The 26,929-nt window shown below is 35.0% G+C and overlaps 1 protein-coding gene and 1 long non-coding RNA gene across 5 annotated transcripts in view; one reads left to right on the top strand and one right to left on the bottom strand.

Annotated features, from left to right (window-relative positions):
* LOC126912169 (uncharacterized) overlaps positions 1–26,929 on the bottom strand; it is a 242,111-nt gene that overhangs the window by 141,420 nt on the left and 73,762 nt on the right. The gene's annotated exons all lie outside the window — the stretch shown is intronic.
* LOC118266592 (diacylglycerol lipase-beta) overlaps positions 3,695–26,929 on the top strand; it is a 107,819-nt gene continuing 84,584 nt past the window's right edge. For 2 of the 4 annotated variants that reach the window (XM_035580022.2, XM_035580021.2), the window contains exon 1: positions 3,695–4,146. The gene's annotated coding sequence lies outside the window, so the exon portion shown is untranslated. Of the gene's footprint in view, positions 4,147–20,519; positions 21,056–26,929 lie in introns of those variants that run through there. The other 2 variants (XM_050703013.1, XM_050703014.1) reach the window with 2 other exon arrangements.

Below are 26,929 nucleotides of genomic sequence, written 5' to 3'. Positions count from 1 at the left end.
AATTTTGATTACTTTTATAGTATTTTTTGATGGCCAGAACTGGCACACGACCGTGGCCAGAAATGGCACGAATCTGGCCAAAAATGGCACAAACTCCCTTTTTTTCTTCTTTTTTATACAGTTATTTTTCTATTGGACGTTCTTTAAAAAAAGGGTTTTCTTAGGCAAGGTTAATACATGTTAAATGACTTTTTACAAGAAATATGTTCGTGATAACAAAAACTATAAGTTAAGAAAGCCTCAAAGTCGACAAAATTCTTAAAGTGGCCAAAACCGGGTCACTTACGATACTAGGTTGAGAGGGATTTTCCTCTAAGAATAGGATCACGTATTCAAGATGTAGGCTAAGAAATGTTTTTAATTTTATGGTATCAGCGGTAAACGAGCAGATGGATCACCTGATGGTAAGCAATCGCCGCTACCCATGGACACCTGAAACACCAGAAGTGAGTTACAAGTGCGTTGCCGGCCTTTTGGGGATTAGGAATTTAAGGTAGAGTAAGGGTTGGTAAGGGTTGTTGTGGAATCGAGGATTGGGAAGGGGAGTAATTGACCTGTGGTAACCTCACTCAAACAACGAAACATGTTTTTTTTAAGTTTTTTTTTACCTAGATGTAATTTATTGTGTTTACAAAACCTTTGAACAGGGAAAAATCTTACTAAGGGTTTATACAACTTTTAGGGCGCTTTTCCACTAGAGATGTGCTATACTACGTTGCTGTGGATGCATTAGGCTTCCACCAATCATATTCATTGGTACACAGCTTAGCACTGGTGGAAACGGACTCAGCTAAGCTATGTTTTTTTATATGGAAAGATGCGAGTTTCAGACTTTTACTGACTGAAAACCACCCGGTCCGGACTACCCACTAGGTAGTCCGCAGCTCCGGATCAGGCGCATATACATAGCTTAGTATCAGTATAACAGTCACATAGTATTACAGTTTAGCTGTTACATCTACGTAGTATAGCAACATATCACATCTTTGGTAGAAAGGCACCCTTAAACCTTCAGCAAATACTTCCAGTTTCCGCGCCATTTTGCCCCTAATCTAGATATATGTCAGTTGTCAGTGCCCCACGTCACAGCGAATGTGTTGCTACTGAATAATTCAAATTAGATTACACGATACCAAATGTAATTAGATTTCCGTTTTTGTTAGTTTTAGTTCTAACTATTTGAAAATGTAATTTGTTTATTTAAATTTTCAGTGCAACTGTTGTTGTAGTTGGAGTTTAATTTATTTTTGGGTTGTGTTTTGGATTGTAAATATACCTATAGCCGGCGTACGTTATATCATGCTTGTTCCCGAAGGATTTTCTAGACGCATCTATTGGGGGTTGGGAATTTAATGGTTGTTGGGGAATCGGCGATTGGGAAGGGTGGTAATTGGGACACAGCATAAGCGTTGTTTCACGTCGGCTTTCTGTGAGGCCGTGGTATCACTCCGGCCGAGTCAACCCATTCGTGCCGAAACATGACTCTTCCACACTTAAAATACTATGTACATAGACTAATTCAAAAAATGTAAAAAGGGATCTTCCGGCTTATTGCCGTGCGAACATATACTCGATTTGGAAGGTCTTAGGCTGTAATTACTCTAGTATAATTTATTTTACGAAACTTATTAATTGGCATCACAATAAAATTATCATATCTACCAAGCAATTACTAAGTTATTTCTCAACCTTTCAACAAGCAACGATAAACAAGCATCATCACTTACCATCAGGTGAGATAGCGACCAAACGTCGACCCATTAAATGTAAAAAAAAAAACAAATGACAATATTAACTTAATGTAAGGAGTACCTACGTCAATGGACATAGTCTAAACCTTTTTTCTGAACTTTGAGTAGTAGGTACGAGCTACAATTATCATAATTAATGAGCAAAGGGTCCACCGTCACAGTTTTACATAAACATAGCGAAAGATATCGTCACAAGATAATTAAACGTGGATCCATTATGGCACCTAATTAACTCCTAATCATTTCTTTTACGCATTATGAATTACCTACATCGAAACGTAGATGTTACAAACTATAGTAGGGGAAAAACCCATTATTAAATCGTTTGATGAAATGTTAAGGATTCAAATGACTTGACTTGATTTTTAAGGTATTTCGTAGAAGTAGAATAATAAATAACATAACTTTAACTTAGCATTTATACTTTATGAGAAGTAAGTTTAAGAGTGTATGAGCAATGAGAGAGACCTCCCCAAAATTGTTATAGGGATAGGAATAAGAAAACTTAGTAAGGGACTTTTACTAACACTTTTTAATATTTTTTTTATTTTATTTACGTTGATTCCTTGGTATTTTTTACATAGGTATCTTTTAGCCAAATATAAAGTAAAATGTTTTAACAAACATGTTAGAAACATCAATAATTAAGCTGTGAATAATACTTACATTGTGTGTTACGAATGCCTATATTTATACCTTCTATAGTTGAATAATTCTGTATCAGAAATCTGACGACAAACCACAGGCCTGGCCTTTGGCCTATTACGTTGTACCTTCACGGAATTGCATATCTCTGCAAAATGTAAAGCTACGTTGTGTATGACTCATGTATCTCCCTTTATAGAACCAAAGTGAGTTCATCGGTTCTAGAAGTTTTAAAGGAATGACACATTATTTAGTACCTGTGAATGAAGTAAAATCGGCAATGTTAAAGGAGTAGACGTAAGGATCGTAATATAATATGTTTATAGTTCGACTCTACTCCTATTGGACTAAGACCTGAGTTGATTCTAAAGTGATTGTATTTATGAAATGAAGGTAGGTATATGCTTTTTATGTATGTTAAGTTTCGGAGATTAAGGCTTGTCTGCCGGTATATGAGACACAATAAAAAACACATTGTGTCTCGCGTAGATCTACGTTCCGATATACATCGGGTTAAGGTGTCCGCTTCAAAATTATAATCGCCAAAGTTATAATGGGCCCCTAACGTACAGTGAAGGAAAACATAGAGAGAAAAATTGAATCCCAAGTCTAAACTTACCAAACCGTATAGAGAAAGCTTTAATTGCTTTTTCTCTAAGACTCGTGACGGTTAAATTGAATTAAATATTAGCTTATTTTGTACTGTTTAAGGAAAGGAAAGGAAAAATATACCCAATATCTTGAAAAACCAATAGGTAATTTCACTCCTATTCACCAAATTTCCAATACTTTGGTGACAGGTGCTGATGATGATTTGCAATGACCATTTTACCTGCTACTGTGAGTTAAAGTATGGATGTAAGTATGTATCATAAAATTAATCATTATTCTTCGTTACGACATTAATTTGACGCAACCACTACTGCCGCTGCACTTTATGTAGTCATGTTCCTTATGCTTGTCATATACCGAAATACCTATGGTAATATAGCAAGGAGTGTATAGGCTGTTAGTGGTCTAGAATTGCCGCATGAATCAGCACCGTATAATGCAATCGCACGTCCAGGCAGATGGATTGTGGTTTCATCTGTCCGTCATATGAAATTTGAGAGAAAATGTTATGAAAATGGGACATCTGACAGCGAAAGTGAGTTATGGAGAGTGCGCGTGCGCTCGCGGCCTCCGTACGGCGACCGTTTGTAGGACGCTATCGCGCCAGTCTGTTTGGCTGTTTTTATTGGTGATTGTAAGAGCGTCGCCGGCCACCTCTCCGGAGTGCGCGCGCGCCGCCGGCTTCGTACTGCGCACTCTCTCAGTGTCGCTGCTGCAACGACGCGCGTTCCTTGCCCGCGGTCGCACGCGCTATCTATCGATCGTTCCGATTCCGATACCCGTGATTTCACGTGCGCTTGAGCAACGCGCTACGGATTTTTTCAAAACAATCCATTCAACATATACCAGTGTATCTCCCAAAAAGTGCGCCACTGTGTAAAATTAATAGTGTTTGAAATAGTGTCCGCATTGAAGAAGTGCGAAAGGTTGTGTTTGCACAAACGAGCGAAAGCGGTCAAGCGTGTGTCAACCGACCGCGGAATTTGGCTGTGTAGGTGTTTTTCCCTGTGTTGTGTTGCAATGAAAATAAGTGTTAAAATGTCGAAATCTGGTTTATGAGGAGCTCGGTGAACGTGCTCATGCGCCTGTAAAAAACGGGCACACGTGCTTATGTAAGGAGAACTGACGAGTACAACAAGTGAGTAACACCTAGACCTAGTTTAATGACAAATCAATCAGAACGTAATTACTTTAAGTAATACTTGACATCTATTAGAATACGTGATAAACAATTCTCTGATATTGCTCTAAATTCATATTCTCGTAAAGCAATTATACTAGGCACCAAATTTGTAAGAGACTTTGAGCTTGTATGAATGTTTGTTTACTATTTTCCGTTAAACTGATGAACAGGTTTAGATTGAATTTGGCGAAGCAATAGATCATCATTTGGCTTAATTAACAACATGTTACACACTTTCTTGATTAAGATTCGATTAAAGATGTATCACAACAAATGACGCTACTACTGACATGTAAATCCCATACCTATTGACCTAGTGCTATAATAGAAACCTGTTAATTAATAAATCTATGTAAGTGGGACATCAAGAAATATGAATTCAATCAATTCAGCATCTGTTTCTATTATCAAAAGACAGAACTAAACTTTCGAAAGTCGGTTCTCAAAGGCAGAATGGACAGGCACTTGACGCCACATACCATCACGCCAGCTAGGCCGAGCGACGAGCAAATTGCTCAATTTCAAGTATGACATAAGATGCTGCGAGCACGGTAATAATTAACTGTACGGGCTTAAAACATTCTATTAATTGGTAACGTTTTGACTGTTACCGCCTTGTTTAGGTACTACTTAATGGTTTTGCAACATAAGGAATTCGTAAAGGGATAATAGGAGTACCTAAACCCCAGTAATGGTTGCCCTTGCAGAATTTATATTGACATCTTTGGTGAGATCTTGAAAAAAGATCAGGTAGGAAGTAAATTGGTTTAGTACGTTTGTAGACTACAAACGATTATTATAGATTTCCCCTATAAACTTCTTGATAATATTTGCTGTCTAGTTTTAGCTCTATTTTTAATTCGTCTGATGGATTGTGAGGTTTTTAAAAAACCGGATCGTAATCTAGATTTATTTTTAAACACGAAGAAATATATTATTAGGAAAGACCATAGTAAGAACAAGTTTATTTTCTAAAAATAATGTATTATAATAGTCATGACTGTTATTGTCACTTGCACTAAACTTTAACTGTAGATGGCGCTCTGTACGTTTATCTTTAAAATTTGGAGGTTTTATGTTACTTCTTTCTGCCTTAATTTTCTGCTATAACATGAGGTCAGCACAAAAATTAACTATTTTCCCCTATTAAACGTGATTCTATCAAAAACTTCTTTCTTTTACATCATGATTCACACAATCTATCTACCTTTGTTTGGTCCTACTCTTTCTTTCTCTCTACGTTTAAATTATAACAAAGATTATAATTTTATTCAATGAACTAAGAAAATCAGTCATAGGACAAGCACTCGTTAATTATATAAACAGCCTTCGGCAATGCTTGCGGCGTCTACAATTACAATGCGATAAATACCTACTGACCATTGTCTTTAAATCACATTTATAAACAGATGAGAATACTTCTCTCATTCATAGTTTTTACTGTGTACTGGAAACCATTGATGTTGATAAAAATCATAATAAGTATTATCTATCTTATAATGTATACGCTTACAAACGCTCATATAAACAATAACAAAATATCTGGGCGCACGGCGGGTGCGGGTGAAAATCGTACCGTGAGTTCTTAGCCTTAGGAAGATACTAAAATATAGTTGATTTTAGCTCCTAATCGCAATTTAGCTCTTCACGATGAAATCAATGCGTATTTTACCAACCTCACGCCTGCGATACAGGATTTTACTAGAACAGGCATCTAACTTTGTGAGACCAATTCTAGTAATTTAAGATATATTTTTGCATTTTCGAATTATGAATAAAGTTTTGTATTTTGAAACTAATGGTTTTATTTTACGCAACCGTTCATAAATATTAAAAAAGAAACACTACCACAGATTAAATATGTTAACTTTATAGGAAGTCGTGATCTATTAGAGTACGTATAATTAATAGTTATGTATCTATTTCAAATAATTAATTCAAGAATGCTTTAACATAATTGATTTGTCCTTATCTATAATCTATTAGCTATTATCGGCATACTTCCAACTTTTAATAACATAGAGACAGTCCTTGTGAATAAAGATTTAAAATGACAAACTCATGACTCATTAACTATATGTAAATACTAAGTATGTGAACAGAACATACACGTGTAGGGATTTAGAAGATTGTGCACTAGTTTCTTTGGCTTTACCAGCGGCTTCTTACGCTTACCAGTGGGATTAAAAGTGTATTGTCAGCCAAATTAGCTCATACCTTGTCTGTATACGAAATTTAATCAAAATCCGAGATCGGTTTGAAGCGTAAGAGCTCAGGTGCTAAAAAATGCACTGCTATCCGATTTCTATCAAATGTTAATTCTTTTTAAGGCGGAAATCCCATCCAATGACTTCGTCCGCCTTGGAAGAGGCTAGAGCGAGTGTCAGACTCTTACTGACTAAACTCCACCTCATTTTTACTCCTGCTTTTGCAGCAGACGCCCTGGTAAACCGCTAGACAGTCCGCAGCTCCGGTTCTGTTTATTTTGGTTTAAAAGTGAATTAACCTACGAAGTCACATTGAATAAGATCCGATTGACGCATATTAATAAACCAATATGACAGTTAACACATTAAGAATATCATCAAAATGGTTTCCCTTAATTGATTCAAGTCGTTAATAGTTTAATGGATTACGGTTAATTATTTATATTATCATCGTATCAGAACGTGGTTTTGGATTTTAACTTGTAACTTTTTAATTTATGAATATTAATGTTGTTTGTCAATACGTACATTAGTTAAGTACAAATATTTACCTGTTTCGATTAAAATTTGTATGAGTTTAATAATTGAAATCAAACTTTTATTTTGATAATATATTATTTTTCAATGCTGTTTTGTATTCGCCGAAAAGTTTGAATACTTAAATTGTCTATGATTTATGTGTATGCGAAGTTGTAATTTACGTTTTTGCTGTAGACATATATAAAGATATATTTATAATACAAAAATTGTAGTTAATGTGCTAGATTTGATGTCCGTTGCTCAGTGTAGTGTAATTGGTTTTACGGTTGTCTTAATGTTGATGCTGATTTATGACTAGATTTCTACATAATGTAAAAAAAAGAGAATTAGTTAGGTGCCTTTTAAAAGTGAAAACATGCAATAACCCAAATATTATATATAATGTCGTATTTATCAATCTAAGAAATATAAGTGTCAATATTTCGGTAAACATTACACATGCACCATATCAAGTACAATCTTATCAAAGTATGTTTGTAGAAGGTGCAAAAGTACTTCATGAAATATTGAGCACTTACCTAAGTTAATTCATAAAGTGAATAGTCCCCATAACATTTATTGGAGAAGTTACTTCATTCGTTTAGTAAATTTTCGGATTTTACCCGTATTTTTTTTTCTTTCTCATTGTGGTTACTGATTGGTTATGTCTTTTTTAGTACTTTATGGCTTGTTAGACTTTTCCCTATAATTTATTCTGGCAGTTGTTAACTGTACCACAGATATAAATAATATTATTAGGTACAAGTTATATATCCGGAGCTGCGGACAACTTAACAGGATAGGGCTCCACCTCAAAGCAGAAGAAGGAACTGGGTGGTTTTTAGTTAGTAAGAGTCTAACACTCCCTTTCGCTTTACCCAGGGCGGAAAAAGTCATTGGATGATTTTCCCCCGTCAAAACACGAGTCACAACTTATATATGTAGTTGCTTTTACTTAAACCAATACTTACAAACACTGCACATAATGCACTAGAAAGCGTAACAATTCCCAACCATTACGACACTTAAACAGATAAGATACAGACCAGGATCTATAGTTCCGGAGCTGATTACTAATTGTGTTATCTGCTCCTATTTTAGGGCAAGTGTTGAGAGTAACGTCATAGGTCAATAGTGCAACCTTATCATAGCGTTATCACTATTGCCGTAACCTCGACTTTACGAAATGATGTAGATGAGTATTAGAGAATATAGCGTGTGAGTGTTAGTTTTTTTTTAAGGGGGGAAATCATCCAGTGACTTCTCCTGCCTTGGGTGCGGCGTGAGGCAGTGTCAGAATCTTTTTTTTAGGGACAAGCCCGCCACAACCTCCCATACCGCTTCAACTCCTGTAAGCCAGGATCTACAGTAGATACAACCATGAAAACACCGGAATATTGAAGTGTCAGACTCTAACTGACTAAAAACCACCCCGTTCCTACTCCTGCTTTTCGAGCCGGAGCTCCGGTAGCCCGCTAGGTAGTCCGCAACTCGTGTTCTTAGCACCTGCCATTTTGGGTTTATAGGACTCTGAAGATGTCTGTTGGTACTTACGAAATTGATGAGAAAGAATGGTATATATTTTACTTTTTATTTAACTGTAGTTCTAAATCTATTACGAATATTCATAAAGGCCTGCTTTAATATGTATGTACAACTATATACAACGTGTAACAAAATACCCATATACATCAAGAAGCGCTGATGAATACAGGTTGAAAAGAGTCTCTACACGAAGTTTCAGCTTAAAATACGTTTAAAAAAAGGGTATCGCATGGTTCTTGATTTTAAATCATACAAACGTGTCACAACACCACAGGGGTCACTCGCTAATATTAAGAAACATTTATTCTGTCAATCTGATCGCCTAGTACCTGTCTACCTAATTTTGAATCACGCGGCGGCGCGATTTGAAAAATTCATAACTTGGTACCATGAAAAAATGAGTTTAAAAAACCCTTACCGTATCGTTTGTTATGTTATCTAGAAGCCGTGTACTTGATATGTATACCCCCTTTTTGTTACACGTTGTATAGTTCATAAGTATTGTTAAAATATTACTTATGTTTTATATATGTCTACTCATTAATGGTTATTATTAAATTACTTACATTAATAGAAACCACAAGAATCTATTAAAGTTACATAGTTTCAAAATAATTTATCCTTATTTACTCAAAATACGAGTATTTGTTAATTGATATACTTAGTTGTAAATTCAATTAATACCAATTACTTACGTATATCAAACGACCGAGGATAATATCATGTTAATAGTTAAATATGGATAGGTTATTACTATACATAATATGTATTATATGTACCTATATATTATAGTAGTAGTAGTAGTAGATGATATAACTAAGATATAGGCTACCATATCTATCATCTACCTATATTTTTTAATTGCTATTATAGGTATAGTATTTATGCTTTAAATTATAAATTATACCAATTAATTAATGTTTTATGAATTAATTACAAGGTCTTATTGAATGTAGATGCATATAAGTACTAAATAAATAAAAGCGCACGTGCTAGTAATTGACATTATGTAATTAAACTCATTATACTTTTTATGACATCAATAAATTGGTAAGAACTTATATTTAATTGTTTACACAGTTTTGAATACCTAATCTGTTCATAAAGGCCTTCAAAACAAACTTTAATAATTAAAAATCTCGTCACACCTCCGAGATTACGAAACAAAAGACTTTAAGACGTAACCACCTAAGTCCATTTTGCAAAGTCATCAACATCATACGGAGAATTAAAAATATAATAACAATAAGGCATCTGTCACAAGCGCAAACGTATATGTCGACATCGCAATTCTCATATTCGTCCTATATAATAACTTTACATACATACAAACATATATGTATATATAAAAACGTGTTATTTACGTAACTTGTGCATCATCGCGAACATACGGAGAAACCGATGTTTACTTAACCGAAGGTCGAAGCCAACTCTCTTTATTTATACGTCAAAACTGCACGTAAAGTGGACATATACAGAGCTATGTCTAGGGAAAACGAGACAGGTGTCTAGGGCGCCAGGTTACAGAGGGGCGCCCTGAGATGCGCGGGCCAAACTTCCCGAGTGGCTGTTTTTTTGGGGAAAATCGGGCTGGGTGATGTGAGAGGGACTTTTACTGGCTAAAACCCACCTCGGTCCTATATCCTACTTTTCGAGCTGAAGCTCCGGTAACCCGCTAGATAGTCCGCATCACCGGAGCGGCATCAACCCTACTGGGCCCATAGAGTGGTGTTTTTTTTTGAGGGGGAAAATCATTTAATGACTTCTCCCGCCCTGGGCAAATCGAGAGGGAGTGTTAGACTTTTACTGACTAAAACCATCTCGTTCTTACTCCTACTTTTCGAGCCGGTGATATGAAATGCGAGGCGCCTATGAACAGTATAAACTGTTAGGGCGCTCCCTAGGTCTAGTCCGCCTCTGGCCATACATAGTGGACATCATACGAATTGAACGATTACTTCATTACTGCTAAACGGCGCACACAATGGTACAATCAAGGGCAATCAGCGAGCTCACGAAATGATTGGCCTAAGAACTCTGTTATGAATGGAGTCTGTTTGTTCTGCTCGTGGGTGTATTGAGTACAATATTGTGATACAACGGCTTCAATGGCAATGGAAGAAATCTATATCTTATTGTGTAATGTAAACCCTTGTTACTAAATTAATTATTAAATGTTATCAGGTTACTCACGTAACTGTTTGACGATGAACTTGACTAGTTTCAAGCCATGCTTGAGGCTCATATTCATGAGCATTGACGAGGAACTTGACTAGTTTCAAGCCATGCTAGAGGCTCATATTCATGAGCAGCATACCGCGAAACACGACTTCTTCTTCTTATGTATAAAAATTAATTCCTGTTCGTTAGTCTCGCTAAAACTCGAAAACGGCTGGATCGATATGGCCAATTTTGGTTTTGAAGGCCAGGGAAGGTTAGATTAGGTTAGGCGAGAAAAAAAGGTGCTACGAAGTTTGCCGGTTCAGCTAAAATCTGATTAAGTTGTTGTTAACTTAACTGACACATCAATTTATCATATGCAAAATGTAAGTTTGTATCAATTTATCCATCAGTCAAACTTATCATTCAATCATAAAGATTATAATGCGCTTTAAAAAGCTGCACATCAAAGAGCTGTAAATCAAAGTCATTAAATTAATAAAAACAGTACCTATTCTTAGAAGATATAAGAATGGCAATTAGCTGTTAAAAGGCTCATAGTATCGCTACTTTTTTAATAAAGAATGACATTATTGCACGCGTTATGCATCTTTTTCTATTACTTAACACCGAGATATAGTCATTGAATTCAAATTAAGTGTTCCCATGGCATCATAACATTCCTTTCAATTTGTGTTGAATGTTAGGAATCTGGTATGAATTAATGAACTAAGCTTTTAAGATCTGGAGATCCGGGTCGAAAAGCAGGAGTAGGAACGGGGCGGTTTCTGTCAGTACGAGTCTGTCTGACACTTCCTCTCGTCTCGTCCAAGGCGGGAGAAGTTATTGAATGATTTTTTCCCTTCAAAAAACAACAGCTTTTAAGATCTAATGTTTTAAGGTATAATTTCGCGATAGTAGTATTTTAGTGATATTGAATAAATTGATAAAGGTTTTAACAAAGATTTCATTCATGAAGGTTAGGTAAGCTATACTTTTAGGTAATACAATTAATTAACACGAGATTTATGTAATGGTGTCAATAGTGCTACAAAGTAGTCGCGTAGCAAGTACGAATTTTTAATTTGTTAAGGACTATATAACTCGACTTTATGTGTAGTTCACATTTCCATTTTAATCTATTTTATTCGTACTCGCTACTCGACCAATTTGACTCGAGTGTAGTATGAAACTTCGATTTTTGGACTGAAGCAAGAGAGTGCCACCTAATATTAACGTAGTGTAAATAAGGCATTAGGGATGATGCTAGTCGTCACAGCTCTTTTTAACTGTCTGTTTATTCTGTCGCTATTTACAAGAGACATTAATTAATGTAAATCCCCATAAAAACAAAGGTTTAAAATAAATTAGCAGGCGCATGAATATAATTAGGGAAAGGGACGCATATTTAAATAATGCGTAGGTTTCAACCAGAACCTCACTTAGCTGGTGATTAAATTATGTGGACAAAGGAATATTATAATTTTCCCACGAACGAGAAAATGATAATGACGTATTTTCTGCTTGTAAACATATTATACTGTTGTCTATAATGTTCTTATTTTATATAGCTTTAGTTTATATTCTTAGTTCCTAAATCCCATAGAAGAATTATAGGCCAAGTGGCGTAAAGTAAAAATATACTCAGACACACTAAGCGCCTATTTGACCACCTTCATTTACAAGTGCCCGATAAACTTATGTGATAGATAGTGCATATAAATTACCTTCCTAATTCAAAGTTATCTGATACATAGCGGCTATACAGACATAGTGATACAAATCTTTATAATTGTAAAATTAAACAAATAGTTTGCCCAATCTGGAGTGGTGAGAATTAAACTGGATGTCTTGCTCATCAATTTCACATTCGTCTCTTAACTCATTCGTCAATTTATGATATTAAAAAAACATCCGACCGTACCTCCTCCTTTTTTTGAATTCGGTAAAAATTGTATTTAGTTATTCTATAAATAGTTAATTAAGGCTACAAAATCATGAAGTATCAAGAAAATCTAAAGCAGCACCCAAGTTATACAGTTCAAAAGAGAACAAACTATAAAATATACCGCTTTATTCACAAATGTATGACGATTAATGATTATTTGTTCACTAAGTATGATTACAGTACAAGCACTTTTGCTAAATAATCAACTGACAATTAGCCGCCGAATACAATGGGTCGCTGCCCTTTTGACAGTACAATTAATTGTTCCAATTTCTCTTTTGTTAATGGCCAAGATCAATTGACATTTAAGCCAGGTAAAAGGTCAGTAACCTTTTCGTACATACATATATACACACACACAAACACACTGACATAATGTCACTCATTTTCAGTTATACGTGTTTTAAGTTCTATATAAAAAAATATATAAAACTTTGCCCGACCTGTATTTCAAGTCCCATAGATATAACTAAAAAGGTAGTAATTGTTATTAGAACTATGACATCTCTGGATGAATTCCCAAAAGATGTTGTAACACGATAGATCCCTCTAATTGGCATACACGTGTCATACACGACGACCCATGCATTATTAATTAATTAATAAATGGGAGCTAATGTACACTGTTACCGTAATACTATTATGGTTTACAGTTGAAAACACGTGTAGATCACATAACTTACATGCATACATACATAAGTTCACCCCTGTCTCCTATGGGGGTAGGGAGAGACAATTTTTTTTTTTTTTTTTTGAGGGGGGAAAATCATCCAATGACTTCTCCCGCCCTGGGCGAGGCGAGAGGGAGTGTCAGACTCTTACTGACTAAAAACCACCCCGTTCCTTCTCCTGCTTTTCGAGCCGGAGCCCCGGTAAACCCGCTAGGTAGTCCGCAGCAGGGAGAGACAATAGAATGCCAATTGCTACGAATCCCTCTTATAACTAAAAACCAACCCGTTCCTACTCCTGCTTCGAAGCGGAGCCCTGATAATCCGTTAAATTATCCGCAGCTCTTCTAACTACTGCTTTGACAATAAGCATTTTAACGCTTTAGTTACAACTAATGAATAAAAATATAGGATTGATACATTTGACAACTTAGTTAAGTATGTCAAATGTATTTACGTTTATGTCATGCAATACCGATGTGTGAAAATGCGTTATATTATATGCGATTTATTTAGGAAGCCAGGTAGGCAGGCACATATAGGCAGGCAATATAATTGATTGATCATCCATCTACTTTGGGCTTCTAAGAAATTGTGGAAATTGTAGAAAATTCAAATTAAATAAGGTCTTGTGAATAAAGTGATGTGTTTTTAGCATAAAACGATATGGGTAAAGATTATTTTGGAATGAAAATGCAAAATCGAGAGGTGAAAAATATTATGATTAAAAATATTTGTCATAACATCTATTAATAGAAAACATCGAATGATCTAATAAGATTGTTGATAATCTAGTAATTCTAGTTCTAGTGTTCTTGTACCTATTTACAGACTTTAAATTTAGGTACCAATTTTTTTGTTCCTACTTGTACTTGGAAATTGGGTGAATTTTTTGCTATTGTTGGTACAACCTAAATCGTTGTGATCTTTTTATAATTATAATGTTGGTACCTACTCAATTAATTCCCCAAAAGTTCAATAACCTCTGAAAGGGCCAGATTACTAGTAATTTTGTTTACATGCAGTGAATTTACAAAATAAATAACACATATAAATAAATAGTACAAAATTCATTTTCTAGTTCTCCTTCCTAAGAGGCTGGTTTTACAACATATTTATAATAACTATCAATATATTTTTTTATTGTTTTTATAAGGCACGTGTTTTAGCGGGAATATCCCAATTAATGTGACCAGCCTCACGAACCTGTTCCAAATCTGGGTAAAACCATTAACGAAAATAAATTAGCTGAGCACTAAGGAGGCAACATTACCTGTGTGTGTTGATTCACGTGTAACTTTCCAATGGACATCTCAGCTACATCTCATCTCTGGAAACAGGTTTGGTACACATCATTGGAGATGTCTGTTTTGTGACGTCATTCGTCTATGTCGTTTATATCTTGCCTTGAAAAATGCGAAATACAAAAAAATAAAATAAAATACAGAAATGTGAAAAAACGCCGTTATTAAAATGGAGAAAATGCAAAAATAAACATGCATAAACTGCGCAATAAAATCTTATAAAGCTAGTACGTGACAATAATAAGAAAATAATGTGACACACATACAACATATCTGTACATACTAACCTCAATCAAGTGTAAAAATAATCACAAAATCAGCATAAAAAATAACACATTAGATTTAAAATGCAACGATGCACATATTTTGCAAGTGTAGTAAAAAGGGACGATGACGAGGTATGAAAATTAAAAATCTAATTAGTCCGTCAGTTAGATAATGAAAAAATTTTAGAGACGTATTTTTTTATTTTGTCATATAACATAGCAATGCTTAGGTAAAACGAATCAAAGTTTAGTAGTAGTTCAGAGCAAATACGTCATTGAAACTATCATTGATCTTCATTTACAAGCAATCCGTTTTGATTTCATAATATCCTCGTCGTATATCAAAAACAACACGTGGTTTCTTCAAAAGATACCTACGCACCTTTGACTTCCCTTACTAGGAAAGCAAGCGTGATGCTTTGGTATACGCAAGTAATTGTAATAACTATAACCCATAACAAAATACAAGGAAAAATAAACAAACGCCATGACTGTAACAACGACATACGAAAATACATTATAATACAAGTTCAATTAGTTTATTTGTAAATTGTTTCGGTTTTGTATCGAAAAATACGTATGTGTAAACAACTTAATAAATTAGTTGCATCAATAAGCCCATTAATTATAATAATTTACCTTATGGCCTTTGATTTAGAGTATAAATTAATTGTGTATTTCCTTTACTTATTATGTCTCGTTGTTTGATTTCTTTTAATTGTTTCCTGATTTGTTTCTTAGTTATAATATTCGTGGAGAAGCGATTGAAGATTCTTTCTAGGATTGGGAAAGCCTGAGAAACAACGCTTGCGTTGTGTAAGCGAGGTTACCGAAAGCACAATTATTACCCTCCTTCCCAAACGTCCCAGTCCTCGATTCCCCAACAACCCTTAAATTCCTAACCCCCAAAAGGCCAGCAACGCACTTGTAACGCCTGGTGTTTCGAGTCTCGATAGGCGGCGGCGATTGCTTACCATTATATGATTCGTATGGTCGTTTACCGGCTTATACCATAAAAAACATAAAATTATGTTCGATCCAAATTACAAAGTAAGCAATTTACTTAGCAGCCCATCACGAAATCAATTAACAGTTTCGTTAATGTAATGTAAACAATATGAAATGGATTATTGATCCGTGTGATGAGAGGATTAGCAGCTTACCACTATTATAATTGCTTCAATGTAAAGTAGACATTGTTTAACGTTATTTTAGTGGCTTTTCAAGATCATATCTTTAATTAAATCGCCGTCTATGTAGCTGCCAAGCATGTGGTTATTATAATTTTGATTCCAGCACCCTTAGTACGAGTTTGCTTTACGTTGAACGAAAACGAAACGAAAACGCGTTCGGCGCTCTCATTGGTTGGCTCATTCGCGAAGGCCAATCAGAGCATCGAACACGCTTTCGTTTCGTTTTCGTTTAACGTAAAGCAAACTCATACTAAGGGTACTGACTGAGACTAAATTTAAGTATTTTAATTTGAAGTGATAAATTAGAGAAAGACTCGCTACTTAAAATAGTGAGGTTAGATAACCGCTGAAAAGTAGTATATACTAATTATACTACATAACTATGTACCTACTAACTAACATAACGTTCACGTCTACTTAACTCAGAGGAATATACACTTGGAGGCAAAGAAACGGAGTTAGGAAAAGACGGGCGTTTTGTTCTTTTTCATTTCTTGATCAATATTTTCTGTTACAAGTATTTTATTATTTGGTTACGTTTGCAGAACAAAAGGCAATTTAATAACCTCTAAAATGAGAGTAATTTGTTGTAAAACGAATTATTTTTTGAGTTGTAGAAAGTTATTTAAAATGATAAAAATGCAAGTGGCTCCGTTTTTTTGCTTCCAAGTGTTCCTTCCAAGTATACCTTTTGTTACGATTATTCTATATGAAAATAATCATTATCTTTGCGCATTATGTTGTATTTTTTACTTAAGATATCGTTTTTAAACAGAGATAATTAATACAGACAGTCTTGACATTTTTCCTACCTAAGTGAAAACTTGTTTAAAAGTAGTATTTGGTAATAAAGGTCCATCTTCGATCCTTAATAATATAAGACACGGATGGCCTCAATTATTCACGTATTAATTACATTGTTATAATTACTGTACCAAGCACCGTCCCTTGGGCTTTCAATTCAATTTCAGGGCAAATATTGAGTCGGTAAATAATACATGTTTTACCGTAAATTACTGTGTAATTACCATCATTCACATGTTTAATGGGTTTAGCGTTAAATCCCATGTGTGATGGTGTCAAGGATTATCATACGGCCTTTATATAAAGCTTAAAAGCCATTGTATTATAAGGTTTATCGATTTCAGAATTTATAGGGGTAGAACGAGTTTGGTATAGGAGTAGGTCTAGATAGGGAAATATTGTCGAGTCTATTAATTAGGTGATAAAATTGTAACAGATACGTTTTTAATTTACAAAAAAGAACTATCCAGATGAACCACGACCTCACAGAAAACTGACGTTGTTTCATTGTGTGAATGAGGTTACCAAAGGCCCAATTTATTACACCCTCCCAATAACCGATTCCCCAATAGCCTTTAAACGCACATGTAACGCCTTTCGAGTTTCGGGTGTCCATGAACGGCGATGGCGGCGATTGTTTACCATCAATCTGTCGGATCGTCTGCTCGGTTACGGCCTTATACCATAAAAAAGAAACAGAAAAAAAAACGAGTATAGGTTTAGTAGACTACGTCAATTGTGTATTTTAATTCTAGTTACATTAATTTTATGCATACTAGTGACTTAATGTGATATTTTAAAGCAATGCTTCGTCGTAAATTTTGGTTTAGCAATTGTATTGTTTAATATTGCAAGGGGATTAATAAATATTTGGCTAATATAATATACGTAATTACGTGTAAAGTTACGCTTTGTTTTACCTTTGGGAAATTAATGAAATATTTATGTTCCTATGTTTGTTTATAAATATTGATCGTCAAAGTTTCTCTGTAAACAAGATTCAATCAATAATTTAGATACGAGTACCTACAAAGTTGTTGTTTACATTGTTTCCATCATAAATCATTCCATCTACTTAAACTTTGTTACAAAATACGACATTTTTATATTTTATGTGAGTATTCATTGATTTATGATTATTACAGTTTCGAATCGTTTTCTTACGATATAGATGCTTTTGTACCAGAGATGTGCTATGTAGTTATGCTACGAAGATGTAATAGCTTAGCTGTGAAACTATGTGACCATTTCTACTGATACTTAGCTATGTTATTGTCATAATGTGTCAATTAAGTAGTCCCATTCACAGTCCTAGTTATATTATATCTTCGGAAATATTGCACGTTTTTGGAATGTTTGTGAGTTTGTGTATTTGTCATTCAATCACGTCAAATTGGCTGAAGGGATCGGCATGAAATTTAGAACAGGGGTTATAGTCTGAAGCTGAAGAACTAGTAAATAATATGTCTTTTCTTACGAAATAACTTAATCTTGTAAATAATATTTCTTCACTAACGAAATAACCAAATCTTATTTAAACACGTACGACTTAAAACACAATTTGACTTAGTAACTATTTCTTGCAGTAGTTAGCAAATTATTGTGTTTAAAGTATATTTGTCGATGATCGACTGACGTGTCAGTAAATACATGAGTATGCATATTGCAATTATTTTGCAACCAAAGTGTCATTTCAGCAGTTTACTGCCAATGTAGGCAAATTATGCTAGTTTTTAACGAAATTACTGACACTTTAGAGTGTTAAATAGTGAATATTACATATATATTTTACAAATATTTAGTTTTTAGTATATTTAGAAATAGGTAATTTGCAATACTATTTAAAATGTCGTTCATTGAGGCATTTATATTTTAGCGCTATGTAATACGAATGTACTTATATAGTCCTGTTTAAACAGTCAAATTATTTCGTCATCCGTCAGAAAAATATGTAATAATGCAAGTACCTTTTTGAGGGGATGAAAATCATCCAATGACTTCTCCCGCTTAGGTACTGACTCTTTCTTGATTGTCTTTCTCTTACAAACTCTTACTGACTAAAAACCATCCTGTTCCTACTCCTGTTTTTCCACCCGGACCGCCGGTAACCACTAGACAGTCCGCAGCTCCGGGTATCATAATGTGCCTACGTCATTAAAAGAAATTCCCCTATTATAATCTTTATCTATACGTAGAGACGGTATTTAGAAGACTTAATAATAAAAAAAATTATAGCCTGATAAGACAAAATGGTGCCTATATCAGATTTACTGCCAACCGATAAAATAATCGGGGCTTTAGAACATTTACAGTTTACAGCTTTGGAGAGCCGATAAACTGCACATACCTATATCCTACCAATAAAACGATATAGAGTAAATGAGCAGAGAATATAATTATTTCACAAAATAAACTAAATGACAAAATTTAAGATTTTTTATTTATCTCCCATATATACTTAGGGGTGGAAAGACTGTTTTATGATTAGATCCATTAATAGGTACTGCACCGAATACAATTTCAAGCTTTATATCAAACTTTATCCGACTTGGGGATACAAATCTCTACCACATTTTTTCAATATGCTCTATTACGACCACTATGTCATATAGATACCACCAAATTACAAAACCTTCAAGTTTTGCATTAGTTATTCTTAAATATTCAATCTTAGATGTTAGATGTTCTAACAAAACTAAAGTAACATAGTTACTTGTTCCTCGGAAGTAAAGATAGCGCCGTTTATATGTAAGGCAGTAATTATATTAATAAGCCTCGCAGAAACACGTGGGCGGGCGTAGCATTTTGCAGATAGTCAACTCATTTTATATTCACGTAGGTACATTTTGTACATTATTGAATTTGCAAGAAATTACAATCGATAAGGTTAACATCATAAATACGAAGGTTTTTATAATTGAAATATTAAACTAGTCTACGGTACAAAATACCTACTTCCTAGCCAAGGGCCGACACAGTTATAGGCAAATAAATAAAAAGATTACTTAATATACCTTACTATTGACAAAATCGAGCAGCAACCAGCATTGAAGCGACGAATAAACTGATGATTACAAAACTGGTCAGTATTCGAAAGTAGTACAAAAATCTAATTACATGAAGACTGGGTAATCTAATAAATATTTTGTTAAAACTTATATTTAAAATGGACTCTAAACTTGGATCCTGTAGGCTTTGAACTTAATCCGTCAGATCTGCGAAGCGAAATCTCTAAAGCCAGATTTCCGCGGTCTCTGTATTTCGCAGTAAAGACTTTATAAATCTGCGGCTCTGCTGAGACAAATATTGTTTCAAAGTACGTGAACCCATGTGAATGATTCAGTTAATAAATAGTCGGACATAAAGTAGCTGTGCGAGTATCTCGTGTCATACGATATACAATTACGATCAACTAGCCAAAACAACTGAGTCATGTTAATGTTATAGACATACACCAAGCTGGTTTGTGGCGGCTGTGCCGAGGTACACAAACAGGTCTCTGTAGTCCGCACGCCATGCAACACACAACGTCACCTGCTTGCAAGAATCGTACGAAACAAACTCAGCGTGCAGTTTCGATAGTTGATAAGCCGTGTCTTCAAATTTCTTTTCGTAACTCTATTGATATCTCGCTTTACCTGCTCAAATAACAGTAAGTGTAAGAGAGAGCGACGCTACACGATTTGGCGGTAAGCATGTACTATACTCGGCTAGGTTCGGTACAGTTCGTTGGAAGTCAGCGGTAGTCGTAGCCGGTAGCTCCGCTGAGCAGCCGCGCGCACTCCCTTCGGGCCGCCGCGCGCTCCGCTCCGCATACCGCCGCTATAAACAAATAATACTCTCCTGACATAAACACATTTATTGTTCAATGAAAACTTGCGAAAGCCTACTCGTTGGTACCGCAGCTCGCTCCGATACGTACTGAGCCGCAGTGGACAGTAAATCTAGCCGACCGGCCGCAATGAATTTAGACAATAATAAGGCTAGGTTTAAAGCTATGCTATTTGGATGTTTGCAGTGAAAGGAACCGTCGAAAGTGGCGATTCGGTGTGTAACTGTGTTGCGGTTATTTTATATTAGATGAATAAGTGGAGCATCTGTCCGAGAGTGCATTATGTACTTGAGTTATGAGTGCCGGTGCTTCGCCGACTAGATTGTGCTGATTGAGTGCTAGCCAGTCCGAGCGGCCGCGCCGGCCCTGCTCGCACGAGACCGCTTCACTCCTCATCTGAGAGCTCTTTGTATTCAAAGTACGTATTTTTCTTATATAAATGTACTTTACTGTTATCACTCGACGTCATATCGTTGGAGTTCAGGAGATTAAGTACGCTAAAGCAACTGAGATTATGAACTTGGAGTTTCTAAGAAGTATGACAAACAGTAACAAGATACTTTTATCATCTGATCTTTTATCAAATACTGTACAGATTGGCAGCCGTATCATTATTCCGTGGTAGATATCAATGTTGGAATGTTAATTGGAATAACAAGACGGAATTTGGATCTTTGTTTACATAGATACGAGCGTGTGAAGTAACTCAGTATGTGTTATGTGTTATCAAATATATCGGCATAGTGTTATGAGTGTCAAAAGAAAATAAACACGGAAATAAAAGACTAAATGAATACGTCTGCTATAATATAAGAGAAATCAGTACTTCCGTAATCTGCAACTGACTGAATGGAACATATAGATCTATATAAAATGTAAGAAACATTTGCAATATCTGCTGATTCAGAATAAATTCCTTATACATATTTCCATACAATTTTGATAACGAACAGTACAGGTATCTAAGGTTTACATTGCTTTGCATTAATTTTATTTTATGGAAAAAATTGTCAATATAATCGGAATCGCAAACTAAGTTATTGCAATTTCATGGAGTTATTTCGTTAAATACAAAAATATCATCGGTTGGCCGCAGTTTCATCCGCGTAGTCAAAGCGAAAGTGGCCTAGGTATATCACTCAGTCTATACTATGTCTAGACAAGACATCAGACCATAAAACCCTTTCTGTCGCAACATCCAAACGACAATCAAACACTTTAAAAAAAAATAAGGATAACTTATGATACGACCTTCAAACCTTCAAGAAAAGAGCGTATTACTTTTTAACAGTCCGGTAGCACACCTATGACTCCTCTGTTGTTGCTGGTGTCCATGGTCCATGGGCGACGGCGATTACTTACCATCAGGTGATACGTATGCTCGTTTGCCCCCTAGTCCACAAAAAAAAACTTTCGAGTCCACTTGACTGCGGGTCGAGAAATCGCAAACGCGACTATTGAGCAAAGGATTCCAAAATTCCAACTCTGCCTAACTGAGCATTGCACTTGTAACGCCTCTGGTGTTTCGGGTGTCCATGGGCAAGCGGCGATTACTTACCATCAGATGATACGTCTGCTTACCGGCTTATACCATAAAAAAAACATAATTAACAAGAAAGATAATGAGAAAAGAACCATTATTATGTAGTACATAGTTATTTATTATTAAAACTACATAATTGTATTAATAAGCCGAGCAATGTGTTATTTAACACTTGTTTCCACAATCATTAACTTTATTATAGGGTTTCCTATTGTCTCCTGAAGCCACTTCATTCTTTATGAAGGTCGTTATTCTACTACATAATCGGGTTTTCCATTTTTTTAATTGTTGTGAAGTAATTACTGAGGTATATATCTTTTTACGTCACGTAAGTAATTTTCTTTGAGTACACGCTTGTAGGGAAGTAAGAACTTAGTTTTGACCGATTTCAAAGATGTTTTTGATTTAGTTGAAGTAGGTTATTATGATTACACATTATTTACAACCTAAAAATATCTAAAAAGGAATAAAAACTCAATTAAAACTAAAATAATGTAAAAAAAATGTTAAAGTTACGCATTCGCATTAATAATTATCCTGATAATAAATTTAATAAAAACTATGTTAAGAATGTGCCCTAACAGGTACATAAGCATAAAACAAAACCTAAAATAAACATTCGGAATAATATTATCATCATTTATAATGTTTAATAATAAACTAAAAAAATAACGCAACTCTTGCATTCATACTAAACAAAATATCCCGAAATAAGCCGACAACCGAGTTTGCCATTTTTTTGGGTAAACGTTACCTGGTCAATAGTCACTTGGTTAACTATAGCAGATTCCGGTCGTTGACGCTATTATCAAGAGCCAGTAAAAAAAACGGTCTTTTTGTCCTACAACCAGCAAACCTCGTTTGTTGCCGACCTATTGTGTAAAAAAGATCAAATTGTGATTACCGGACTCGATAAATAGCTGTCAATATTAGGGGAGAGGCTTAAAAGGATTATGAATGAAAAACAATGATGTTTAAATTAGTTATCATAAGGTATCAAATGGCAAAAACACTTGGCGATACTTAGTATGGACTTAAAAACGGCTGAGCTCTTAATTTGTTATAGAGTCTATGGGTTATTGAGCTCTTAGAAGTCAGTGTGCACAAACACGATTGGATTATGTGTACTCCTTTTTAAAAGGCCGGCAACGCATCTGTGACTCTGGACGGACCTCTGGTGTTGGGCGTCCATGGGCTGCGCTGGTCGAACCATATGCTCATTTCCCAAAATTTCATAAAAAAAAAATGTGTCTGCTAATGATACAAGTTGACAAATGTTTTAAAAACATTGACAGCGTGTAATAACGATTACATTATTCGATAATTACTTTGAACGTTGTTGGTTCCAATATCAATATTGTCGAAATATATGTATGACGAATAACAAACCAAAGTTTTTGATCACATAAGTCAACATCAAATGTCATAAGTTGCCCATAGTCTGTCATGTATTCGAAGTACTTTGACCCCTCGTCTGTAGTTGCAGAGCCATCGGAAATTGCTTGTGGGGTTCGGCAATTTGCTTTCTCAAGGGTGGTGCTCCTCGAAAACTAGTTAGGGGAAGACGTATTTAAAATAAACGTATTTAAATTTGGGTAACACGTAAAAACGTCAGCTAGTTTATTTAAAAATAGATTTAATTCGTTTTTGCTAAAACTACTCGTTCAGAGTTTAAACGCTTGCTCTAAAAATCTGGTAACATATTATAATAAATCCTGGAAAGCTATAAAAGATTTTATTTCTATTTTATTTTTATCAATTCTTAGTAATTCTATAGAATAATAAAGAAAATATAAGTCCAACCAGACTATGCCACTACACAGGATATATTTTAGTGCACAAGTATGAGCGCAGTCACAGTTGCACTCAGTTGTTCTCTGAACCCGGACTAAAATCACCGTCGCACTTCCAGACTCCGGGTTAATAATGATCATTTTAATCAGAAAATACCATTATAACTTTTTGTCCAACGTCATACAGCCACTGCGCCAACCGTGCAGTCATGTAGAATACTCCCCGATTGAGAAACATGCTCGTAATCAATGAAAAGTAAAATACCAGTTCGGTTTAAGCAAAATGTTCTACTTGACCAACGAGGCACACACTATCAGACTAATTTACACTTACAATTGTATGTGAAAACAGTTGTACATGTTTTCGTGACAAACACACATAAATTTGAATACGATAAGAACATACCTTCAGCGACTAATTTCGCTTTACGACACAAAATTCACACGTCATAATTGTTTCATTGTGTAATAATATATTATTCAAGTTTTTCATAGCTTTTCGCGTTAATAGAAGTTAGATAAATTAAGTAAATTAAGGTTTTACTCCGTATTTTGTCAGACATATTTGTTATCTGATTATATAGGTACTTAATAAATACCAATATAATAGGGTTGGTACTGGAACAATTGACAAACGCGAATGTAGAATTTTTACTACAAAAAAAAAAAAACAATACATTTTGTACAACTGGCGATCTTAGGCTTCAGCCCCATTTGTTCCTTGCGCTGCGTTGCGTCGCGTCATCGCATCGTATCAACGCCAGGATTGCGATGACTTATGACTTCGCTGCTGCATGTCAGATACAAACGTGATGACTGTTCATCGACGAAGAGCATCACTGTACCTCCCTAATTTTTTGTCCGTCGATCCGTTGAATGTGGCAACGACTCAACTACAACTTTGCGTCTTTTCGAGATGAAGTTTGTTGAGTTATTCACTCAAATTGCATGATTTTAAATTTTTGTATCAAATATCAAAGAACAGAGAGAAATAAGCCAGAGTATTCTTACTTTAATGAGAGACTTCGTCTTATTTGTTTATATCACAAGTAAGTTTTAATATTCATATGTGTGTGAAATCGACAGTTACGTCGAAACAAGATAAGAAGTACTTGCATAGATAGGATTATAGATTAGATAAGGCAAACATTTGTATCGAAAAATTAATACTCGTAGTAGAATAAATTGTTATCAGGACACTGATTCCACTCTATCTATGAAAGTTTGCCACCCGATCACCACAGATGGGGCTCAGTAGGGCTAATGCCGACTCGCAGTTGCGAACTGCCTAGCGGGTTACCAGGGCTTCGGCTCGAAAAGCAGGAGTAAGAACGTCCACCCCGTTCCTACTCCTGCTCTTTTTAGTTGAGACTCTCTCGCTGCTGCTTTTTTTAGTCAGCAAGAGTCTGACACTCCCTTACTTCCTCTACAAAGGAGGTTACCATAAATTTACCACATTCAGTAGGAGTTAGGACATCACAATTCAAAAAGTTCGAGTTCATCAAAAAGTGTTGCTGTCCTGTCCAATATGTTGTCGCTCGGCATAATTGGATCTATTTCTGTGAAACTATGACTCAAACTACGTCGTATTTTGTATAATGTTTAAGCTCAGTATCTGTAAAAGATCTCTCTATACTAATTTCCCTATGGAAATCAGTATAAAAGAGATGCGAAGCAAATTACAAGGTCTATGAAGGACTTTCATCAAAGCCTCGTCTTAAATTCATGAAGAAAACGGCGATGGAAATAGCTGTTTAATTACAAGCGTGTTTTCATTATTCTATAAACCTATTAAAGTAGAATGAACGCGCAAATTAATAACTTTATATTTTTTTAATTTTTATATAAAAATATCCGCTTTGTTACGCTTCGATGCACGGCTGGAACTTTTTTAATTGCTCACACAAGGAAAGTTTTCTTTTCAAAGGCAAATAAGTATTTTTATAAAGAATTTTTCATGTTTTTACATTTGTATAGATTGCCTTGATGTTCCTTATTTTAAAATCGGCGTATGAAGGACTACGCCGTAGCGTTTTTGCTACGTGTTTTGACGTAGGTACTACGCAGGCTATAGTTTGTGCCTAAAATATCATATAACAATGTATGCAACAGATTTTTATTAAATAACTAACTGTTTGTTATATTCTAGCTTTGTCCTTAATTTGTTATAAAGTTAGCCAACAACTCCAAAAGAAAATTCTTGCCTAATTAATGTATAAAAGTAATTAAATCAATAGCTTGTGACTGTACTAGACTATGGCCCGAGGCCTCCTCTATAATGGGTATTACCGTAATTTTCATATTCAATTGATCCAATAACAATCAGCGAGTTAAGACATCTAAGGGAGTATACATTAGACAAAGTGTACCTGTGGTACTCCCTTAGTTGGGTCTAGCGAAGCATATGTGTTTCTACTGTGCTGTCGTCATAGAAAATAAATAGTTATTACTAAATTAATTATTTGAGCAAACGCTCACGCTCATATTCGAAAGGTATGTATACATTTCGGTATGTTTTCAGTTAAGTACTATTATAAAAATACGTCATTGCTAAAGTGCTTAAAAACGCCTATTGATAAAAAATAGTATTAGCTTGGTGAGTAATAGATACTTATTGGCATAGGTTTATTATTATTCAATTTAAAAATAGGTAGTCATCAATAAAATTATTATACACGTCGATTGTATTCTAAACTGAAGTACAAAATGTATGCGGATTTAAAAGTGATTTCATAAGAGGTTGGTGAACTATGAGTCTGCAATAATTTTCAATGTAGTATTCATCAATAGTCGTGGTGGTCCGGAGGTTTAAGGCCTCTCATGCAAAAGCGTATATAAGTTCGAAGCTCACCAACGGCAAGTAGCAACGTGACTTTTTCTGAGTTATATTATGTACTCTCTAAGATAATTTAGACACCACTGACCAACATTCGAGGAAAACATCATAAGGAAACTG

Source organism: Spodoptera frugiperda, chromosome 23, assembly GCF_023101765.2.
Source record: "Spodoptera frugiperda isolate SF20-4 chromosome 23, AGI-APGP_CSIRO_Sfru_2.0, whole genome shotgun sequence".
Classification (NCBI taxonomy): Eukaryota; Metazoa; Arthropoda; class Insecta; order Lepidoptera; family Noctuidae; genus Spodoptera; species Spodoptera frugiperda.
The sequence above is the reverse complement of the archived record's forward strand: the minus strand, read 5'-3'. Positions and strand labels throughout refer to the sequence as shown.